Source organism: Strongylocentrotus purpuratus, unplaced genomic scaffold, assembly GCF_000002235.5.
Source record: "Strongylocentrotus purpuratus isolate Spur 01 unplaced genomic scaffold, Spur_5.0 spur5_scaffold_4, whole genome shotgun sequence".
NCBI classification, from domain to species: Eukaryota; Metazoa; Echinodermata; class Echinoidea; order Camarodonta; family Strongylocentrotidae; genus Strongylocentrotus; species Strongylocentrotus purpuratus.
Window position 1 is genome coordinate 21,473,593 of NW_022145610.1, and position 21,340 is coordinate 21,494,932.

Genomic DNA, 21,340 nt, shown 5'->3' on the forward strand with positions numbered 1-21,340 from the left:
TTTAAATAACCTTGAGTTGGGTGTGGTTATACAGGTGTTGGTGTTGTAAGATGTTATACTTTGGGAGACACACTGTTATTAGAGATTTATGAGCCCAAGCTCATTTCCCTGATATCCAACCTGCTCTTCAGAGCATTATTTGTTGCACCAGAACTATGGTAGATGTGTACTTGTCCCTACAAGACGCAAATGGATGAAACAGAGATAGACGGATCTTCCTAACAAGAATTGCATCATATTATTTACACAGCTTTAAACATAATCATTCTTTTGAAATGCTCAGCTATTTAAGATTGTTTGAGAACTTGAGATACGATTTCTCATATAATTTCTTATTGCAATATGTAGTTAACAGATTGTAGCTAAATAACATTGACTAATTGTATCAAAATTAATAGCAACTAAACATTTAATGAAATTAAAAGAAATACGATAAGACAAGCAAATGGCACCAAGTAAAACAAAAACAAGTGACTGTAACTTTAGCATGCACGATCAAAGTCTAAATTCGTATAAATTAGTATGTTCATATCATGACAATTTTTTTTCCTCATCATTATCATTCTGTAAATGAGAAGTTTGGCTTCTGAATGATTCCCCCGATATTGGCTAACACAAATAATTGTCATTTCTCATGATGAACTGGAAAAACCGTTAATCATTTCTATGAATTAATGCCAAGGAGGATTCATACCACATCAACTAAAATACATGGACTTAATCTCTCATACATGTAGGTGTAACATAAAGAACTTCAGTGTGTCAGTAATGGTTTGCATGGGGCCGACAACAGTTAAAAATATTTTCGTTCCTTCTTCCTCGCGTTCTTGTACATCTTGGAAGAGTCTCTATGAGAATTGCTATTTTCATAGAACTTTAATGATTATTTATTTTATTTATTTTATTCTTCATTGGTATAGGAACTGACAAGCAGCACAGATTGGTTGAAGGGTCAGTTTACAATTAGAATAATACAATATATATACAAAGGGATATTAACAAAAATATCATGAATAATAATGTATAAAAGAAATATAGTAAAAATATACCCCCACAAAGCATACACCGCACCAGTAAACCTACAAATGTGATTTCAAATAGATAATGAAGTGGAGATAAAGGTACAGAAGGAGATAACTGAGAAGAGAGAGAGAGAGAGAGAGGGGGAGAGAGAGAGAGAGAGAGAGAGAGAGAGGGGAAGAGATGGCAGAGGACAAGTCGAACAAAATGTTATGATTTATACACATACATCAACAAAAATAACTCTGGATTTATAACGATTTTACTACCTATATAACTAATGGTTTAGATTTTGGGTGACTTATATACTTAGAAATGGTTTTTAAGTCTACGCCCCACCAAATGTTATTGGGTTATGCCTTGTTACTCATAGTGCAACTTGCACCTGATTGGTTTAAACTTTAAAGGGATCGTTTAACAATGTTAAATCTGAGATACACGGCCCTACGTGTTATCAGTGTCTGTGATATGGTGTAATATTGAAACCCTAAAACAATTGCGCTTCAAAATGATCAAGAAGTGCCTCAAAAAAGTAAAAAATCTTTGAGTGACCGGTTTTACCATACTCGTTTTCCCCAATAGACTGTAGTGTTATGAAAACCGTCAGGCAAACGGTTTTCAAAATTTGTAATTCCAATCATAAATATCTTGATAATCAGACAGGCGATCGGCTTGTAAAATTCATGGGGTTCCTGACTGACCTAAAGGTTTATATATCATTGCATCATGAGCTAAATCCAGAATTTTGTTTCAGAATCTGAGACAAAGTTACCGGATCCCTTTAAAGGTAAAGACCAGTTATGGTCATGCGATTGCATTGTGAAAGAAACATTGTGGAATCGATCAGAAAAGGTTGATCATCTAGCATCTAGCATCTGCAAGGTTCTGGAATCATCAAAATGATAAGAAATTTGGCCCATTCTTCGTAAAGTTACACGCACTATACACAGAAAGATGTATATGGGACTACCCTATATCTCTCACAGTCCATGAGAGAAACAAATTTACCAAATATATTATGAATAAGTAGGCGGTTTCCCGGCAAATTTTGTATCATCATGTATTAGTCAAAACATATTCTTTCACATGATTAGTAATAAGAGCTTCCATTTCATTTTTTGAAATTGGGGCGTTTCCAATATTGGTCTTTACCTTTAACTTCCGGAAGGACCAGGTAACAAAACTGTGTTTCTTCTCGAAAATGTCTGACCAGTGGATGTTTACTTTTTTCCTCATTCATCCTTTCCCTTCACTTTTTAGTTTTATTGGCATAAGGCTTCCTTTTCATAGATAATTCCAACATTTCTGACTCGTGACTACTGTAACGTTTGACATGTGTCAAACTCATTATCATTATCAACTTTGAAAACTTTTACCGGAAGTTTTCTTCCTTTCCATGAAAAGACAGTCCTAAAAACGAAGAACATATAAATGTAAACGACAAAATGGTTACAAACTAATAATATTTCCTTTACATTGCATCAATAGATTATCTTATTACATGATACATACTGTACATATATTCAAAGTCATCTCCTGACAATAATCACCACCCTCTCTCGTCTGACGGCAGTTTACAGTGTGTTATCTGCATCACCTACTTCTATCATTCCTGTGATACTTCCACTGTAAAGGGGAGGCTTTCTAGGTCTTCATTTAGAAGATCGTCATCTTCAGCAGTTACTTCCACTGTATAGGGAGGACTTTCTAGGTCTTGAGTTAGTAGATCGTCATCTCCAGCAGTTACCTCAACTGTCCATGGAAGATCCTCATCTCCATTGGAGACTTCTACTGTATATTTGAAACTTTCCAGTTCTGCTCTAGGTCCGTCGCTAGTTTTATTAAATACTTCTACCCCTGAATCTCGAGTGGATTTATCATCATCGTCGGCATGTTCAACAGATACTTCTTCTGTGTATGGGAGATTTTCTTCTTCGCCATTTTCAGTGGAAACTTGTACCGTATATTGAAGGATTTCTTTAGTTTGGATCCCAGCATTGCCATGATGATCATCATCACATATGCCGTTTGTTGGTACTGCCATTGGAGCCATATTCTTCCACTTTTAATTTAAGTTTTAAAGAAACTTATTAGTCCGGGGCTTGACTCTGTTAGAAAGAAGAACAAAATAGTTCAAAAACTTTAGTACTTTAAAAATCTCTGAAAAATTCACATTTATGATTTGAAAAACTAAAAACTGAATAAAGAAAAAGTTGACAATAATAAACAATAATGTAAATACAGTTAACAACAGAATTATTCATACCACTTGTAAATGTTATGTTTTTGTGTATTTTGTAACTCAAGAATGAAAGATGGACTGGTTGAATTAAGGCCTTTTGTTAATACTTTTATATGTAAGCTTTTATATGTCATATTATAAAATAAAAACATAAATCGGGACAAGAAAAATCTTCACATACTTAGAAATGATAAAACTTGGTAATGGTATGAATAATTTAGTTGTTAACCGTACATGATTATGTTTATCCTCTTTTCTATCTATGGGTGTATAATAATATTGTTTTTCATTATGATTTATATAGTTCATGAAATCAATCTTAAATAATTTGTTGTTAATACTTCAAAACATTCTATGCAATTTGTATGTACATTACTGACTCCTATCCGAATTAGCTTCTTCTTTTTTTCTAAATGACACTTTCGAAAGACTCTTCTTGAAATTGAGTGCTGATTGCTATTTAGTGTTAAATATAATTAAATTTTAGGTACAATGTGACGGTAAAGCAAAAAGCATGCTATATTCATGCTTTTTAATAGATAATATACAAATATACATTGTCTTGAGAGGTTCTGGTTAATAATTCTAGGCAAGAAGGGGACTCCAGTAGTACTAGTGGAGTCACCGAGGCCCGTAGTTTTAAACGAAACCTCGAAAAGAAGGCAGGGTATATTTGTTTTATGTCCTACATCAAAAATGTATAATCATGCACTACAACTCACTATACAAGTTCAACATGCAGCGCAGACTGCGGCTCTGCGTAGCTTGTAGGGCGTGATCCCCGTGACACCTTTGGAGTTGGCCGCTGGGCTGGGAGAATTTGAAATCCCGTACGCTCGCTGAATGTTGAACTCCCAAATAGTACTTCTTCTCCCAAACAGTACTTTTTACTCTCAAATAGTACTTCTACTCCCAAATAGTACTTCTACTCCGAAATAGTACTTTCAAATAGTACTCCTACTCCCAAATAGTACCTTTTCAGAGCTACCTTACAATGGCTGTGTTTCTGGTCACATGAAGAGCTCTAAACCAATCAAAGACCAATACATTTTTGACGCAGGATATATATATACTATGAAATAAGTGATAAATGCAGACACGAGAAGAGAATTTTTTTACAATTTAGGAAACTATTTCTCCCTTTTATTATTAGTCCATGACCGTTGTTGATCTGGTCTCCAATGTAAGCTGATCTTTATGAGATTTAATATATGCATGACATTACATATTTCACCCACTTTTTAAACATTGTTCTCTAATTTTCAGTAGCATGGGTACGGGAGCATGACAGCGGGCACGAACAGTGATTTAGCACATGAGTTCCCTTTTCCCTTTTCCCTTCGGCAAAAAAAAAGAGTATTTAGCCACCCCTTCTCTTTCTCTCTCTCTCTCTCTCTCTCTCTATCTCACTTTCCGTCTCTCTGCCTGTCTATCTCTCACTCTCTTGTTGTCTCTCACCCTCTGCCCCCGCCCCCTCCCTCTCTGTTTACGAGTAAATGTTCATTGCTAACAATTTACTAAGATTATGAGATTTGACGAAATGAATGTCATCGCAATGACTCAGACAAAACAGTGATAATATATATGATAATAAGTAATACAAAACAAAGATATTTAATATGGTAATTCAAATCGAAGATGACATAAATACTGATAAAACATATACTAGGAATAGATCAGTAGAAAATAAAAGTCCCATGATCATTAGTGAGCTAACAACAGACAGTGATATGTAACCCCCCCCCCCCCTAGCTCAGCACATGCTCACAAAAGAATTGCATTGTTTCGTACTATACCTCCACATTACCTTTCTTTTCCTGGTGATGCTACATCACGTCTGACATAGCAACTACTATGTTAATATTGTATGGTCTATTGTAAACAGGTGGTTAGTAAAGTTAAAGTTGATATAATTATGTTTCTTCTTTCAGATATTTTCAGCCTTTCATGATTAGATTGTGCTTAAAACCCCATCAAGATTGTTCTTTCTCTTTATAGGATGTGATTTTTTACACCGTGACCTCAAAAATCTTAAAACATATATATTCAGACCATCAAACCCAACTACAAAGTATGATCCTTAAGCAGTATCTTGGACCATGTAAATAGAGAAATAAACATTGAAGTCGCCAATTTCAATGAAATCACAATTTAGGGGTATTTACCAATGTCTAAAAATTGTATATTTCCGCTTTGAGATTTCCCCTTGAAGGTGCCCAATTTTTTCAGAGAGTACCCTTTTTTTGTTGGTTACTCTCCCTACTTTAAAAGATGCTCCGCCACCCCTATATGTTGTATTCACCGATACCTGAATTTATTATTCTGACGAACAACTCTGGATTTATAACGATTTACTCCTATATACCTAATGGTCTAGATTTTGGGTGACTTATATACTTAGAATGTTTTTTTAGTCTATGCCCTACTAAATTTTATTGGGTTATGCCTTGTTACTTATTGTGCACCTTGCACCTGATTAGTTTAAACTTTAACTTCCGGAAGGACCAGGTAACAAAACTGTGTTTCTTCCCATGTCTGACCAGTGGATGTTTACTTTTTCACATTCATCCTTTCCCTTCACCTTTTATTGGCATAAGGCTTCCTTTTCATGGATAATTCCAACATTTCTGACTCGTGACTACTGTAACGTTTGACATGTGTCACACTCATTATTTACTTTGAAAACTTTTACCGGAAGTTTTCTTCTTCCTTCCCATGAAAATTATCATTGTTTTTTAATGTTCTAAGTTAAGACAGTCCTACAAACAAAAAACATACATAAATGTACACGACAACATTGATACAATATAATATTATTTCCTTTACATTGCATCAATACATTTTCTTATTACATGATACATACTGTAGGCCTACATATATTCAAAGTCATCTCTTGACAATAATCGCTATCCTCTTTCGTCTGACGGCAGTTTGCAGTGCATCAGTTACTTCTGCCGTGTATTTTAGAATTGCCGGAATTGCTGTTTCTGTTTGACCATCATTCCTGTGATACTTCAACTGTAAAGGAGAGGCTTTCTAGGTCTTTAGTTAGAAGGTCACCATATTCAGCAGTTACTTCCACTGTGAAGGGGAGGCTTTCTAGGTCTTGAGATAGAAGGTCGCCATCTTTAGCAGTTACTTCCACTGTATAGAAAAGACTTCCTATACGTCTTGAGTTTGTAAATCGTCATATTCAGCAGTTAAGGTTTTCTAGTTCTTGAGTATGTAGATCGTCATATATATAGCAGTTACTTTTACTGTATAGGGAAGACTTCCTACGTCTTGAGTTTGTAGATCGTCATCTTCAGCAGTTACTTTTACTGTATAGGGAAGACTTCCTACGTCTTGAGTTTGTAGATCGTCATCTTCAGCAGTTACTTTTACTGTATAGGGAAGACTTCCTACGTCTTGAATTTGTAGATCTTCATCTTCAGCAGTTACTTTTACTGTATAGTGAAGACTTCCTACGTCTTGAGTTTGTAGATCTTCATCTTCAGCAGTTACTTTTACTGTATAGGGAAGACTTCCCACGTCTTGAGTTTGTAGATCTTCATCTTCAGCAGTTACTTTTACTGTATAGGGAAGACTTCTTACGTCTTGAGTTTGTAGATCTTCATCTTCAGCAGTTACTTTCACTGTATAGGGAAGACTTCCTACGTCTTGAGTTTGTTGATCGTCATCTTCAGCAGTTACTTTTACTGTATAGGGAAGACTTCCTTCGTCTTGAGTTAACTTTGTAGATCGTCATTTTCAGCAGTTACTTTTACTGTATAGGGAAGACTTCCTACGTCTTGAGTTTGTAGATCGTCATCTTCAGCAGTTACTTTTACTGTATAGGGAAGACCCGGGGGGGGGGGAGACTTCCTACGTCTTGAGTTTGTAGATCTTCATCTTCAGCAGTAATTGTTACTGTTTAGGGAAGACTTCCTACGTCTTGAGTTTGTAGATCTTCATCTTCAGCAGTTACTTTTACTGTATCGGGAAGACTTCCTACGTCTTGAGTTTGTAGATCGTCATATTCAACAGTTACTTTTACTGTATAGGGAAGACTTCCTACGTCTTGAGTTTGTAGATCGTCATATTCAGCAGTTACTTTTACTGTATAGGGAAGACGTCCTTCGTCTTGAGTTTGTAGATTGTCATCTTCAGCAGTTACTTTTACTATATAGGGAAGACTTCCTACGTCTTGAGTAAATAGACCGTCATCTTTAGCAGTTACTTTCACTGTATATAGGGAAGGACTTCCTACGTCTTGAGTTTGTAGATCTTCATCTTCAGCAGTTACTTTTACTGTATAGTGAAGACTTCCTACGTCTTGAGTTTGTAGATCTTCATCTTCAGCAGTTACTTTTACTGTATAGAGTACCGAAGCTGTGACGTCATAAAAATCTATTTTTTACAATTTCTCAATTTTTTCTTCATTTTCCGAAAGAACATCAAAAATAATGTCCAAATGTCGAAAACCAATTGAATATGTTAAATATTGGCTGAGATATGACCATCTGAATAAAGATACTCCCCATAGGAACTCAGTGTTATATGCTCTGGCTCCTAATGGTTAGGAGCCAGAGCATATAACACTGAGTTCCCATAGGACATATATTCATTCGGATGGTCATAACTCAGCCAATATCTAACATATTCAATTGGTTTTCTACATTTGGACATTATTTTTGGTGTTCTTTCGGTATATGAAGAAAAAATTGAGAAATTCTAAAAATAGATTTTTGATGACGTCACACTTCACCACTCTATAGGGAAGACTTCCTACGTCTTGAGTTTGTAGATCTTCATCTTCAGCAGTTACTTTCACTGTATAGGGAAGACTTCCTATGTCTTGAGTTTGTAGATCGTCATCTTCAGCAGTTACTTTTACTGTATAGGGAAGACTTCTTACGTCTTGAGTTTGTTGATCGTCATCTTCAGCAGTTACTTTTACTGTATAGGGAAGACTTCCTTCGTCTTGAGTTAACTTTGTAGATCATCATTTTCAGCAGTTACTTTTACTGTATAGGGAAGACTTCCTACGTCTTGAGTTTGTAGATCGTCATCTTCAGCAGTTACTTTTACTGTATAGGGAAGACCCGGGGGGAAGACTTCCTACGCATAGGCGCCGGAAGTGGGGGGGCAGGGGGGGCAGTTGCCCCCCCAGTCAAAAAAGTGGGGGGGCAAAACGCATTTTTGCCCCCCAAAAACGCCCCCCCCCCCTCCAAAAAAAAAAAAAAAAGCAGTAAAGGAATAAACATGGTTTGTATTTTTAACCCAAAAGAACATAACAATAATAAAAACCTGAATTAAAGCACATATACCATTCCATTCAAAGAAAAGGAAAGTTCACAGGAATTGAATTTTTATAAACATTGCGCATGCTACCTATACGGTTTATAATAGCGATACGCGCATATCGTGGACATATTGTGCGAGAATGGGAAAACGTGTCTGTTTTTTTGGTTTTGTTATAGGGGTGAGAAGACATGAGCCCCTGAACGCTGGCGTACTGATGGGGGGGGGGGGGTATATCTATACGATACCAGTGATTTACACATGTTGCTGTTATGACATGATTTTCCGGTATTTTTTCTCCATTTTTTTTTAAGTCATACCTTTTTATGCGTTTGTTGGAAAATAAGAAATTCCCAAATTACAGTCGGGCGAAAAATACGCTTATTTAGAAGCCTTTATGACATGGTCTGCAAAGTGGCTGGGCTCGAGCCCCTCCCCCCTCACTTTTTGAAAAAGTATGTTAAAGAGAAAAAGAAAGAAAGACGGAGAGAAAAAATAAGTGACCTGCCAATGTCACAAATAAGGCATAAAAAATGCTCATCTGACCGTAATTAAATACCTAAAACCCCTGAGATTCCGGGGGCTCTGCCCCCTGGACCCCACCAAGGGCCCTATAAGGCGGGCCCCTGGATGCTCATCTGACCATTATTAAATACCTAAAACCCCTGAGCTTCCGGGGGCTCTGCCCCCTGGACCCCACCAAGGGCCCTATAAGGCGGGCCCCTGGATGCTCATCTGACCATTATTCAATACCTAAAACCCCTGAGCTTCCGGGGGCCCTGCCCCCTGGACCCCACCAAGTGCCCTAGGGCGGCCCCTGGTTGCTCATCTGACCGTAGTTAAATACCTAAAACCCCTGAGCTTCCGGGGGCTCTGCCCCCTGGACCCCACCAAGGGCCCTATAAGGCGGGCCCCTGGATGCTCATCTGACCATTATTAAATACCTAAAACCCCTGAGCTTCCGGGGGCTCTGCCCCCTGGACCCCACCAAGGGCCCTATAAGGCGGGCCCCTGGATGCTCATCTGACCATTATTCAATACCTAAAACCCCGGAGCTTCCGGGGGCCCTGCCCCCTGGACCCCACCAAGTGCCCTAGGGCGGCCCCTGGTTGCTCATCTGACCGTAGTTAAATATTAAAACCTCTGAGCTTCTGGGGGCTCCCCCCCCCCCCCTCTGGAACACGTCAATGGCCTTAAAGAGGCCCCTGGATGCTCATCTAACCGTAATTAAATACCTAAAATCCCTGAGCTTCCGGGGGCTCAGCCCCTTGACACCCTGCCGAGGCTGGACCCCACGCCAATTTACGCTCTACCTGATCGTTAATACTTCACTTTGAAAAACGTTCCGCGGGACCTGCATGTAACGTGTAAGACTGGTGGTGATGCAGATTTTTCGTCTGCCCCCCCCCTTCCGAACGTTTTTTCTCATTACGTCACTGCCCTCGGAAGGTGAGCCCCCTGGAATGTTTGCCCCCCAATCCCAAACTGCTTCCGGCGCGCCTGTTCCTACGTCTTGAGTTTGTAGATCTTCATCTTCAGCAGTAATTGTTACTGTTTAGGGAAGACTTCCTACGTCTTGAGTTTGTAGATCTTCATCTTCAGCAGTTACTTTTACTGTATCGGGAAGACTTCCTACGTCTTGAGTTTGTAGATCGTCATATTCAACAGTTACTTTTACTGTATAGGGAAGACTTCCTACGTCTTGAGTTTGTAGATCGTCATATTCAGCAGTTACTTTTACTGTATAGGGAAGACGTCCTTCGTCTTGAGTCTGTAGATTGTCATCTTCAGCAGTTACTTTTACTATATAGGGAAGACTTCCTACGTCTTGAGTAAGTAGACAGTCATCTTTAGCAGTTACGTTCACTGTATATAGGGAAGGACTTCCTACGTCTTGAGTTTGTAGATTGTCATATTCAGCAGTTACTTCCACTAGGAAGGCTTTATAGGTCTTGAGTTAGTAGATCGTCATCTGCAGCAGTTACTGCTACTGCCGCTGTTACTTCATTAAGTTCTCCCACCCTTTTGTCTAGATCTCGAGTTGATGTTCCATCACCGTCGGCATGTTCAACCGATACGTCTTCTGTATATGGGAGATTGTCTTGTTCGCTGTTTTCATTAAAATCGTTAACCGTATTTTGAAGGATTTCTTCAGTTTGGATTTCAGCATTATCATGATGATGATCATATGCCGTTTGTTGGTACTGCCATTGGAGCCATGTTATTCCACTTTTTAATTTCTTTTACAGAGTTCAGGGAACAGTTTTTCTCTCTTCTGAGTCAAATTTGCAGCAAACTATCCACTTCTTTTCGTCATTAAAGGTACAGTAGCAAAACTGACGAGTACTACATGAAAAGATGAGAAAAGAATGACAAAAGTTGGTGCATTTAACAACCGCAAAATGGTTTAAAGAAACCTGTTAGGGGCTTGACTCTGAACCTTTAGTCATTTTTATAATAGACTGGATGCTAAAGATAAGAATATAATACATTTTGCAGACTTACGATTAAGCTCGAAGGAATATGTCCACCTACCTTTTTCTCATCACAAGGCGGGTATAAGCCGGTGCTGTGCGAGCGTCAGACGGCCTTACTAAAACCCAACAACAACAACAAAACAAGTCGGAAATAGCCTCCTTAACAGTATGTAATTGTAATATAAATAGTGTCATATTGTAATTATGATGAAGAGGGCAAGGAAGGGTACACACACTGAAATTATAATTATTATTAATATTCATATAGTTATTGATATATATATAAAGGAATGTAAAACAAAAATATACATTTTTTTCACAAGAAATTACCAATTTTTGTCAGGAGGAAATCGGAAGTTGAAAATACAAGACATGAAAATATGGACCCCGTTTAATATCTGTCACATTTCTATAACAAATTTGTCAATTGTAATTTTTATAGCCAATCAAATGCAAGCAATTCTGTATAGCTTATATTAAAGCTATCATGAGTTATTATTAATAACAAGTTAAATGAAAAAAACAGAGCCCTGATTGAGCAGAAAGGAAGAAGAATACTATTGACTTTTAAGATCGTGTTATTCCTATACCTGGCTAATACCAGGCTGCCTTAGTCCTTATCTGGCGATTGGTGACCATATGTGCACCCCTTCTGATTACTTTCTTCCACTTTTGTCAGTTTGCATGACCATAATCTGCACCCCTTTTGATCACTTACCTCCACATGCCTATTCTGTGTTGATCTCTTGGTACCTGGAATGTGAGGCCATGCAGTCATTTCCTTGATATTGTACAACCACAGCTTTCTCTGCCTGCCTCTTTTCCTCTTTCCTTCCACTTTCAATAATTGTCTGTGCTGCTAGGGGTATCCCATTACCCTTTAGGATGTTACCGAGATTCCTAGTTTCAGGCTGACTACCTTTCCAAGGAGCTCTATCTTTGTGTTAGGTTCCTTCAAAATAATTATGTAAGTTTGCTTGTCCTTTCTCCTGATCTTCAGCAGTTCCCTCCATATCCACATCTCTGCTTCCATTATGCGGTTGAAGAGCATCTCATGTAACAAAGGGAGAAAATATGACTACTTCGTTTAACTAAAGGTCTAGACAATGGGGTACTTTATTGTATTGTACAAGTATGTGTATCATTTTGAAGTGAAAGATAGTTAATTGAATGAATACTGATAGTTATGAAACAATATCTATATCGAATAGTTTGCAGTGTCGTTCTTTCATGTGTGATTCCTAATTAAGTTACCATGGATTTGGGAGGAAGAGTAGTTGAGTAAGAAATGCTTGAAATGATGAATAAACTAGTAAGCAGAATCATCAGAGGGTCTTAACAAATTCATTCCTACTACACAATAAAAAGCAGCCGTTTATTCTTGTGACTATAGATATAGGGATTTCGGCAATGGAGCTCGCTGAACAGTGATTGTAAATGTGGTATTCTATTTTTAAAAAAAATAAGTGCTTTTACATTTTAATTTAGTCCTCTCTTTGTTTTGATTTCTCTGACACACCGGTCACTGATATTTTTGAAAGATATTATGCTCCATGAATTATACATATTCACAGTTCTATTATCATTATAATTATCATTATTAGAGGTAGCAGCAGTAGTAGTAGTAGTAGTAGTAGTAGTAGTAGTAGTAGTAGCAGTAGTAGTAGTAGTATCAGCAGCAGCAGCAGCAGTAATAGTAGTATAGTAGTAGTAGTAGTAGTAGTAGTAGTAGCAGTAATAGTAGTAATTCAATTCAATTTATTATTTCATAACAAATCACATACAATATATTGTAATCGACGGGGGTTATGATTGGGGATACGTACATATCAAATACGCAGTGCTTTAATCATGTTAATTATGACACTACCCCTCAATGTTATGCAAGCCACAGCATTGTGCCGAGGCTAGCTAGAAGCTCCTCGAAACACATTTTGACCTGGTGTCATATACACCGATTCGGGCGACTTCTGGTGGAAGTGCGCCCTCATAAGGTGACGCCATAACTGGGGGGCGTCTGACTGCAGCTAGCTAGCTTACATTGCAACGGGTATGCTATACCTATACCGAACCTCGCCCAGGCCGGCCGCGTCTTATTTTTTCGTACCACGGCGAGCCCGGATTCCTGTTTTTCATGAATATTCATTAGGCAGGGCCGGGGAAAGTCTCGATTCTCTTGAATATTCATGTATGATCGAGGCATGCGCAGCATCGAATATCGTGTGTAACAAGTACGTTGGATTAATGGCAGGCCTATAATATGACATAGAAAAGCAATGTCATGGTCATTTAGATAATACAGTCATAAATGCTGTGTTTAATTACTAGTAAATGCCAAAATGTCAGTACCGGTAGACAAGATATATAGCATATATTTCAAGTAAGAGTCTTGATAGGCAATTTGTGAGTAGCCTAGGCCTACTTTTCTGAGATTAATGGGAGTCTAGTTCTTTTCATGAATTGGTAAATAATCAGTTCTAGGTTTGCTTTTTAAATATTACAAGCAGAGGTTGCATTATGGTATTGAATATGTGATACAGTATTATAAACTGTATAAAATAGATAACAAGAATAGGCCTACATACAGACATTTATCAAAAATAAAATACTTGTGTATTGCACTTAAATTATTTCTATGATCTATGCTCACTTAACTGCATAAGGAAGAAAAGGAAGAAAGAAAATGGGATTAGTAAGAAGAATAACAAAGTTAAAAAGTAAAATATATATAAATAATAAATGAATGGAAGAAATAAAGAATACGGAATAGATACCAAGGAAGAAAGAAATAAATTGCAAGAAAATTGAAATGAAAAGAAGACAAAAGAAAAAGGGAAAGGAGCAAGATAATATTGATACCATATCTTCAATCTTGTTTTCTTTTATCTTGCCTCTTGTTTTTGTTTAGGCCTAGCTACCATTTTTTCCCTTCCTTTCTCTTTTTCTCTTAAAAGTTCTCTTTGGTTTCTTTCTAAAATAATGAGGGAAGGGGGGGGGGTGGGGGACTCGATGATAATTCATCATTTGAAGGTTTACAATGTGAAGTCCACGAGTTATATGCACCCACTGAAGAAAATCCATGTACAGGGTTGCTGCAGGAACCCCAGCACCCACAGATCCCACGCATGATGAGACAAACTCGAGAGAAAACTACACATTCTTTCACATACATTGAAGAAAAAAAAAGAAGAAAAAAAATCCAAGATCGGTTGAACTCTTTTTGACCCCTCCCCAGGACGTCGATCAATTACATGTATGTGCCCCCCCCCCCCCCAAACTCTGGCTACGGCCCTGGCGATAATTACCCACTATTCAAATCTGACAGGTGCCCCTTTTTCTTCAACAAATGCCCCTTTAACTTCATAATAAGTGCCACTGTTCCATTTTCATAAGTGCCCATTGTGATATCTGATAAAAGCCCTTTCATTTTTTTTACTTTGACACGCGTCCCCTTAAACTTTCTAACAAGTGCCCTTTTACCTTTTGATATGTGCCCCTTTCCCTGTTTAATAGGAGCCCCAACCCCAACCCTTTCTCATAAATGCCCCTTTGACACATGCCCCCTTTTCCTTTTTTTATAATTCCCCTTTTCTCTCTTTCTCTGTCTTTCGAAAAACTATCTTCTGCAAGGTTTGTTCTCTTGACTGAGCAACCTGTTGCAATTCCTTTCTGTCTCACTTTCAGTCGTACTTGTTGCCACTCATTTGCATTCACTCGTTATCAACTACCATCAACCATTCCATATTCACTCCATTACTGTCCACATTTCAATTTCATTCTCTTCACTCTCCCTTTTTGCAGCCTTTCCAGGAGCTTTGCTAGAAGTAGAACATTTTTAATGTAGAGGCCAGAGAAACCGGAAAGTATGTTAATCATTTTATTCAAATATCTAACTTGAAAAAAAGGAAAGTGAAACATTGTTTAATTACAATATATTGACATAATTTTGTTAAAGAAAAAATTTGAATTTGACATTGGCATACCGTAAATTTCACCAGGAACCCCCCCCCCCCCCCTCCCGACACTGCCATTACTTCTACCAACAGTAATGCTATAATTCAAAATTTCACTTTCTAAATCCTTCTAATATAAACATATAATCATATTTGTACAGAGGATAAGATAAGAGGATAGCAAGCCCCCCCCCCCCGCCCGCCACTCCCTGTTTTCTTTAGTTGGGAAGCATCGAAACATGATTCTATGAAAGCTACCAGTTTGGATACGAAAGGCAATGAGGATTAGCAGTTTCCATATGTAATGCATTTAGAGTCTTGTCTTTCAAACCTTCTTACATACAATACTTGAAGTAGCAATAATTTCATAATCTACAAAACTTCCCATACAGAAGTCCATAGAGGTAAATGAATTTTAACATGTATAATTATAATCAAAATATCATTGATTAATTCAATCTTTGATATAGACAGATAGACCTTTATCAATCAAATTTGAAGGAGAATCTTTCTGCCCAGTCCTCAGTTTCATCCTATAAGATGGTAGTTGACATTGTTAGAATTTTAATGTTTATTCGTTGAGGATTAGTTATCTTTAATTATTTGAAAGTCGACAAGATGATAAACTTCATTAGCTTTATTGAATGTAGTATTCTACAAACATATAATACAAATAACAAATAAATATCATGTAAATATTCCAGTTTAAACCCATCTCTATTGTCCTCTTTCATTATATGAGGGTGGCATCTTTAAGACGTAGTCTCGTGTAGATATCTTCTGCATCCATCACTAAAGTTGTAGCCTAGTTTTCAGAAAAAAATATAACCCAAGTCTGTTGAATGGAAAAATGAAATAAGATATAAAAAAAATCAACAATGACTAATAACATACACCCTGATACCTGCTCAGAAAAAGGAAGGACTGAAATTCACTTGGGGTTCTAGTGGGCAAACCTAAACTATTTTTTGTACAAGACTAATTTAAATACTGACCGCATCTTAAATTATTACTGATGATCCCATTAAGACGATAGGCCTGCTGGAGCTCGGATCAGACAAGGTATGAAATAAGTAATACAATGTAATACAACTCGTGCTCATACCGGTAATTGAATAATACTCGGTTAAGTATGGGACATAAAATGACCAAACAACTTTGACCAGAGAATGTACTGGAAATAATGCTACTGAAACATACGTAATGTAGACTTATATTTCATCTATATTGACATTTAATTTTTAATCTAAATTACAATTGTGATATTAAGTCAATTATTCTTTTACAAGTCAACTAACAATGAAAAATATCTGTTTCAGATCTATAATTTTCTCCATGACATTTGTTCCACAAAAATTTATTGGGGGTACCTTCATGTATATTAGCACACTTGCTCGTATGAAGTGTAGTAGGCCCGCATCTCTAGATATGATCCCGTCAACATCTGTTCTTTGTTCCTCTCCTGAGTTTGCAAACCAGAATGCCTTCATCATCCACTGTAGAGAGGCATCATCCTACATGAGAGAAAACAAAGTAGGTACATGTACTTCAATTAAAAACTGATACTGATGGATACATATCAACCATAATACATCCTATAAACAGACTTTTATCAATCTTATTTTGTGTTCTTCTTCATCTTCATTGCTCAAGAAGTGAAAGTACCCCTTACAAAAAAAAAATGAGGGGTCCTGTGTATACCCTACATGTAGTGCTTACAATGTGCATTTGATATGGCTCTTCTAAACACAGGACCTCCTGTAAATAAGGACAAATTTTCCTTTGTAAACATAGAAAGAAAAGACATCAATATTTGTATACTAGGTGCAGAACTAGAATAAAATATACCTCCACTATATATGCTTGCAATGTCAACTTAGTTCCATTTCCTTTTGAGTGAATTAATAGGTGGTCGTTTAATATGTGTGTGCTAAATAACCTGATAACTGTACCTGCATGGGACTTTCTGCTTCATCTTGCAAATATAAGAGATGTTGTAATGTCCTCCTTCCAGCTCTTCAGTTTCAATCTTTTGGAACAAAAAGAAGAAGAAAATCAATACGACAATCAAGGCATCCCTTTCTCCTTAACAAAATAAAATAGATCTAGCATAATTCAAATTAATAGATATTTTTATGTCATGGTTGGCCTTAATTTTAATATGGTGTGGAAATCAACATTCCTATTTAATGAACCACAGTACAAAGTAAAACTAAATGGAAGATTTAACTTGTGCATCAAACAGTGGTTTCTATGGCCTATGAACACGAAGCAGTACTAAGTAGAATTAGTTTATTATAACAAGAAGAGGTGGACTACATACCATATAAGCAGAGGCGGCGCTCCGAGAGGGGGGGGGGGGGCAGAGTGCCCTCCCATTTGGTCAAGTACCCTAAAAGTGCCCCTTTTTACATAGGAAAGTGCCCCTTTTACTCTGACAAGTGCCCCTATTAAGTTTTTAAAGTGCCCCTTCCCCTTTTAATAACTACCCCTTTTAACTTGGATAAGCGCACCTTATATCTTCACATGTGCTCCCTTTCATTTTTAATAAGTGCCCCTTTTTCTTATAAGTGCCCCCATTTAAAAATAGGCCCTTTCCCTTCTCATAAATGCCCCTTTTCATCTATGAAAATAGTTCCTTTTCATTCTCTTAAGTGCCCCTTTTCATCTCTTGTAAATGACCCTATTCACTTCTGAGAGATACTTGTTTTACTTTGACAAGCACCCCTTCCCCTCCTAGTCAGTACTCTTTTCATCTCTTATAAATGCCCCTTTTATTTTGACACGTCCTCCTTTTCCTTCCTATATTAATAATGCCTTTTTTCCTTATAAGCACCCTTACCCCTTATCATAATTACCGGTATTACTTTTCGTCTTTGATAAGTGCCCCGTTTATTTAAACATGTGCCACTTTTTCTTTTTAATAAGAGCCACTTCCCCTTCTCATTACCCTTTTAACAATGATATGTACCCTATTTCCTTTCTTATAAAGAACCTATCCCTTTTTCATAAATGCCCCTTTTCACTGCTTATAAATGCCCCCTATCAAAATCTGATGGGTGCCTCTTTTCCGTCGACAAATGCCCATGTTCTTATCATCCCTAGTGCATGCCTCTTTGTTTAGGTGTAAGAAGTGCCCCATTTTCACCTCTGATAATTAGCCTTTGTACTTTGACACATGCTTCTTTTCTTTTTCGATAAGTGTCTTAACCCTTTCGATAAGTGTCCCCTTTTCCTCTCATCATTAAACGTGTCCCTAATTTCAAGCGACTAAAAGCAATTTCCCACAAAGCTCGCTCGCTACGCTTGCCCATAGTTATAGATGTTATAATTATGTAACTTATCACAGATCTATTCAGTCTTCCGTTATGAGATTGTGCTTATATAACCCCATCAGGATTGGGTTTTCCTCTTTATAAGATGTAATTTTTCGCACTGCAAGCCAAAAACTGCAAAGTATGATACTTAAGCAATATCTTAAATGCTGTATTAAGAGAAACAAATATTAAAATCATCCCTGATAATGTAATCACAAAATAGGGGTATATACCAATGTCAAAAAATGGTATATTTTCCCTCTGAAGGTGCCCTTTTTTCAAGAAAGTGCCCTTTTTGTTGGTGCCCCCCCCCCCACTTTGGAAGTTGCTCCGCCCAAAGGCTCCGCCGCCTCTGCGTATAAGTAAACATAATTGTCGACTACCCTAGGGGTCTTCTCTTATACAACGTCCAACAAAAAAATAGATTTATCAAATGAACTGCACACTTTGGAGAAGAAAAAATCTTTAATATAGGTCTAGATCTAGAAAAGTTATGACAACTTGACAAGCACACTGGACACACACAACATCTGAACATTAAATAAATGAATCCTAAGTCTAGTTTGTTTGTTTTTGAATATTTTTATTAATAAGTTCCAGGTTTACGTCTAAATGAAATATGGTTTGGAGCCGTTTGATTATCCATGGTCACAAACAATTTTGGTCTAAAAGTTGACACGCACCAATGATGCAACTGAGCGAACGGATAGCACTTAGTCTTAGTAATACTAGTATAGCCAACAGAGTCGACATCTACTAAAGATATAAACAAGAATTAACCCTCTTGGATTATTAAAGAAATCATACTTCATAGATTATTTTAAGGTGTAACGTTAAATCTAGATTTAAATTCAATGGATGATTGGTGAATTAGATTCACGATGACGATCAAATTTGGAATAAAACCTGATCAGAAAGTTTTATCTTGATGCAGATGAGCACCGAAATTCCCCAACGTGGGCCTGCCGGAACCCCGGGGGCGAATTTTTTTTCCGTACTCGAGAGGGCAAATACCCCATGTGCGCATGCGCGTGGACTTGTGATTTCTCTGCTACTTCCCATACGAAATGTACATTGTATTCGCATGTACTGTGCACGATTCGCGTTCTACGAGTAAACGATGGCATAGTAGTCTTCAAACACAGACTCTGATTTGCCAGTTTGACAAAACAATTACGCATATATCGTGCGTAGCAATAGTACTAGTATTCAAGTCTGAGTAGTTGTATGATTCAGACATTTTAGTGCTTACAGAAATGCATCCCAAATTGAATAGCATGGTATAGTAGTCTGCAAGCACAGACGCTAATCGGACAGTTTGACAACATAGTGTCTTGAGTAGTGCTTTATATTCAAATATGTGTAGTTTTATGATTCAGACCCTACTGGTGCGTGTATTGGAAAGGCATCTCAACTTGCAGAGTGGCATAGTAGTCTGCAAGCACAGACGCTAATCTGACAGTTTGACAAAATAGTGTTATTCAAGTCTGAGTAGTTTTATGATTCAGACCCTACAGGTGCGTGTATTGGAAATGCACCTCAACTTATAGAGTGGCATAGTAGTATGCAAGCACAGACTCTCCTTTGACAGTTTGACAGAATAATATAGGCCTATTGTGTATTGAGTAGTGCTTTTATTCAAGTTTTCGTAGTTTTCTGTGTTGTGCCACTGCTCTCTCACTCTCTCTCTCTCTCTCTCTATCTCTCTCTCTTTCTCTCTCTCTAGCTCTCCCTCCAGTATGCTCGCACTCTCTGTATTACTTTTATTTATAATCATGGTCTGCTGAGAGCCAGAGAGAGAGAGAGAGAAAGAGAGAGAGATATGGAGAGAGAGAGAGAGAGAGAGAGAGAGAGAGAGAGAGAGAAAGAGTGTGAGAGAGCAGTGGCACAATACATAGGCCTACCATGGGGTCTGGAATCATTAAACTACACAAACTTGCATAAAATCACTACTCATCAATACACAATATATTATTATGTCCTTGCAGACTACTATACTACACTCTACACATTGAGATGCATTTCTAACGCACGCACCAGTAGGGTCTGAATCATACATCTACGCAGACTTGAATAAAGTACTTCTCAGCACACTACTAGTATGTTGTCAAACTGTCAGATTAGCGTCTGTGCTTGCAGACTACTATACCATTCTATACAAGTTGGCGACTTGAATAAAGTACTTCTCAGCACACTACTAGTATGTTGTCAAACTGTCAGATTAGCGTCTGTGCTTGCAGACTACTATACCATTCTATACAAGTTGCAATGTATTTCCATATGCACTACTGGGTCTGAATCATACAACTACACAGACTTGAATAAGCACATCGCGACACATACGCATATTGATTTGTCAAACTGGCAAATCAGAGTCTGTGTTTGAAGACTACTATGCCATCGTTTACTCGTAGAACGCGAATCGTGCACAGTAGATGCAAATACATGTACATTTCGTATGGGAAGTAGCAGAGAAATCACAAGTCCACGCGCATGCGCACATGGGGTATTTGCCCTCTCGAGTACGGAAAAAAAATTCGCACCCCGGGGCTCTAAAGGGTGACATGAAGGCAAACCGCAGTCAAACTACTTCACGACGATGAAAATCAAAGTGCAATTTCAAGAGAAATATTTTCCTAGCCTTTTCCCCACAAATCTGTTGAGAACAGTCTCAAAATGTAAAGAAATTACAGTAGATCACGAATTACAGCTTTTTCAAATTAATGACTAAATTCTCTTAATCTACTGATATTTCAATCAATTACTCACCCATATGCATTCTCCGTGAACTAAATCTTCTCACTTTGTGCGAGTATAGCGCGCGTCGTGCATTCCCACCTCGATATGAATATTTAAGAGAATCGAGACTTTCCCCGACCCTGCCTAATGAATATTCATGATAAAACAGGAATCCGGCCTCGCCGTGGTACGAAAAAATAAGACGCAGGCCGGCCAGGGTCGCTGCTCCGCTAGCTAGTAACCGCTCTCGAGCTCTCTGTACTGTCAGCTGGATCGGAGAAGCCCCCCAGTTATAGCGCCGCCACCGGC

At 37.8% G+C, this 21,340-nt stretch overlaps 1 long non-coding RNA gene across 2 annotated transcripts; it reads right to left on the minus strand.

The window, feature by feature from the left end:
- Positions 1–15,638: 15,638 nt before the first annotated feature.
- LOC115929315 lies at positions 15,639–21,229 on the minus strand. Of its 2 annotated transcripts, XR_004066417.1 has the most exons (4): positions 21,062–21,229; positions 16,928–17,004; positions 16,346–16,489; positions 15,639–15,810 (listed from the first exon to the last, which is right to left on the minus strand). It is a non-coding gene; the product is annotated as an uncharacterized LOC115929315 (long non-coding RNA). The 2 variants fall into 2 exon arrangements; XR_004066416.1 differs by lacking the exon at positions 21,062–21,229 and having other exon boundaries at positions 16,928–17,095.
- Positions 21,230–21,340: the final 111 nt, after the last annotated feature.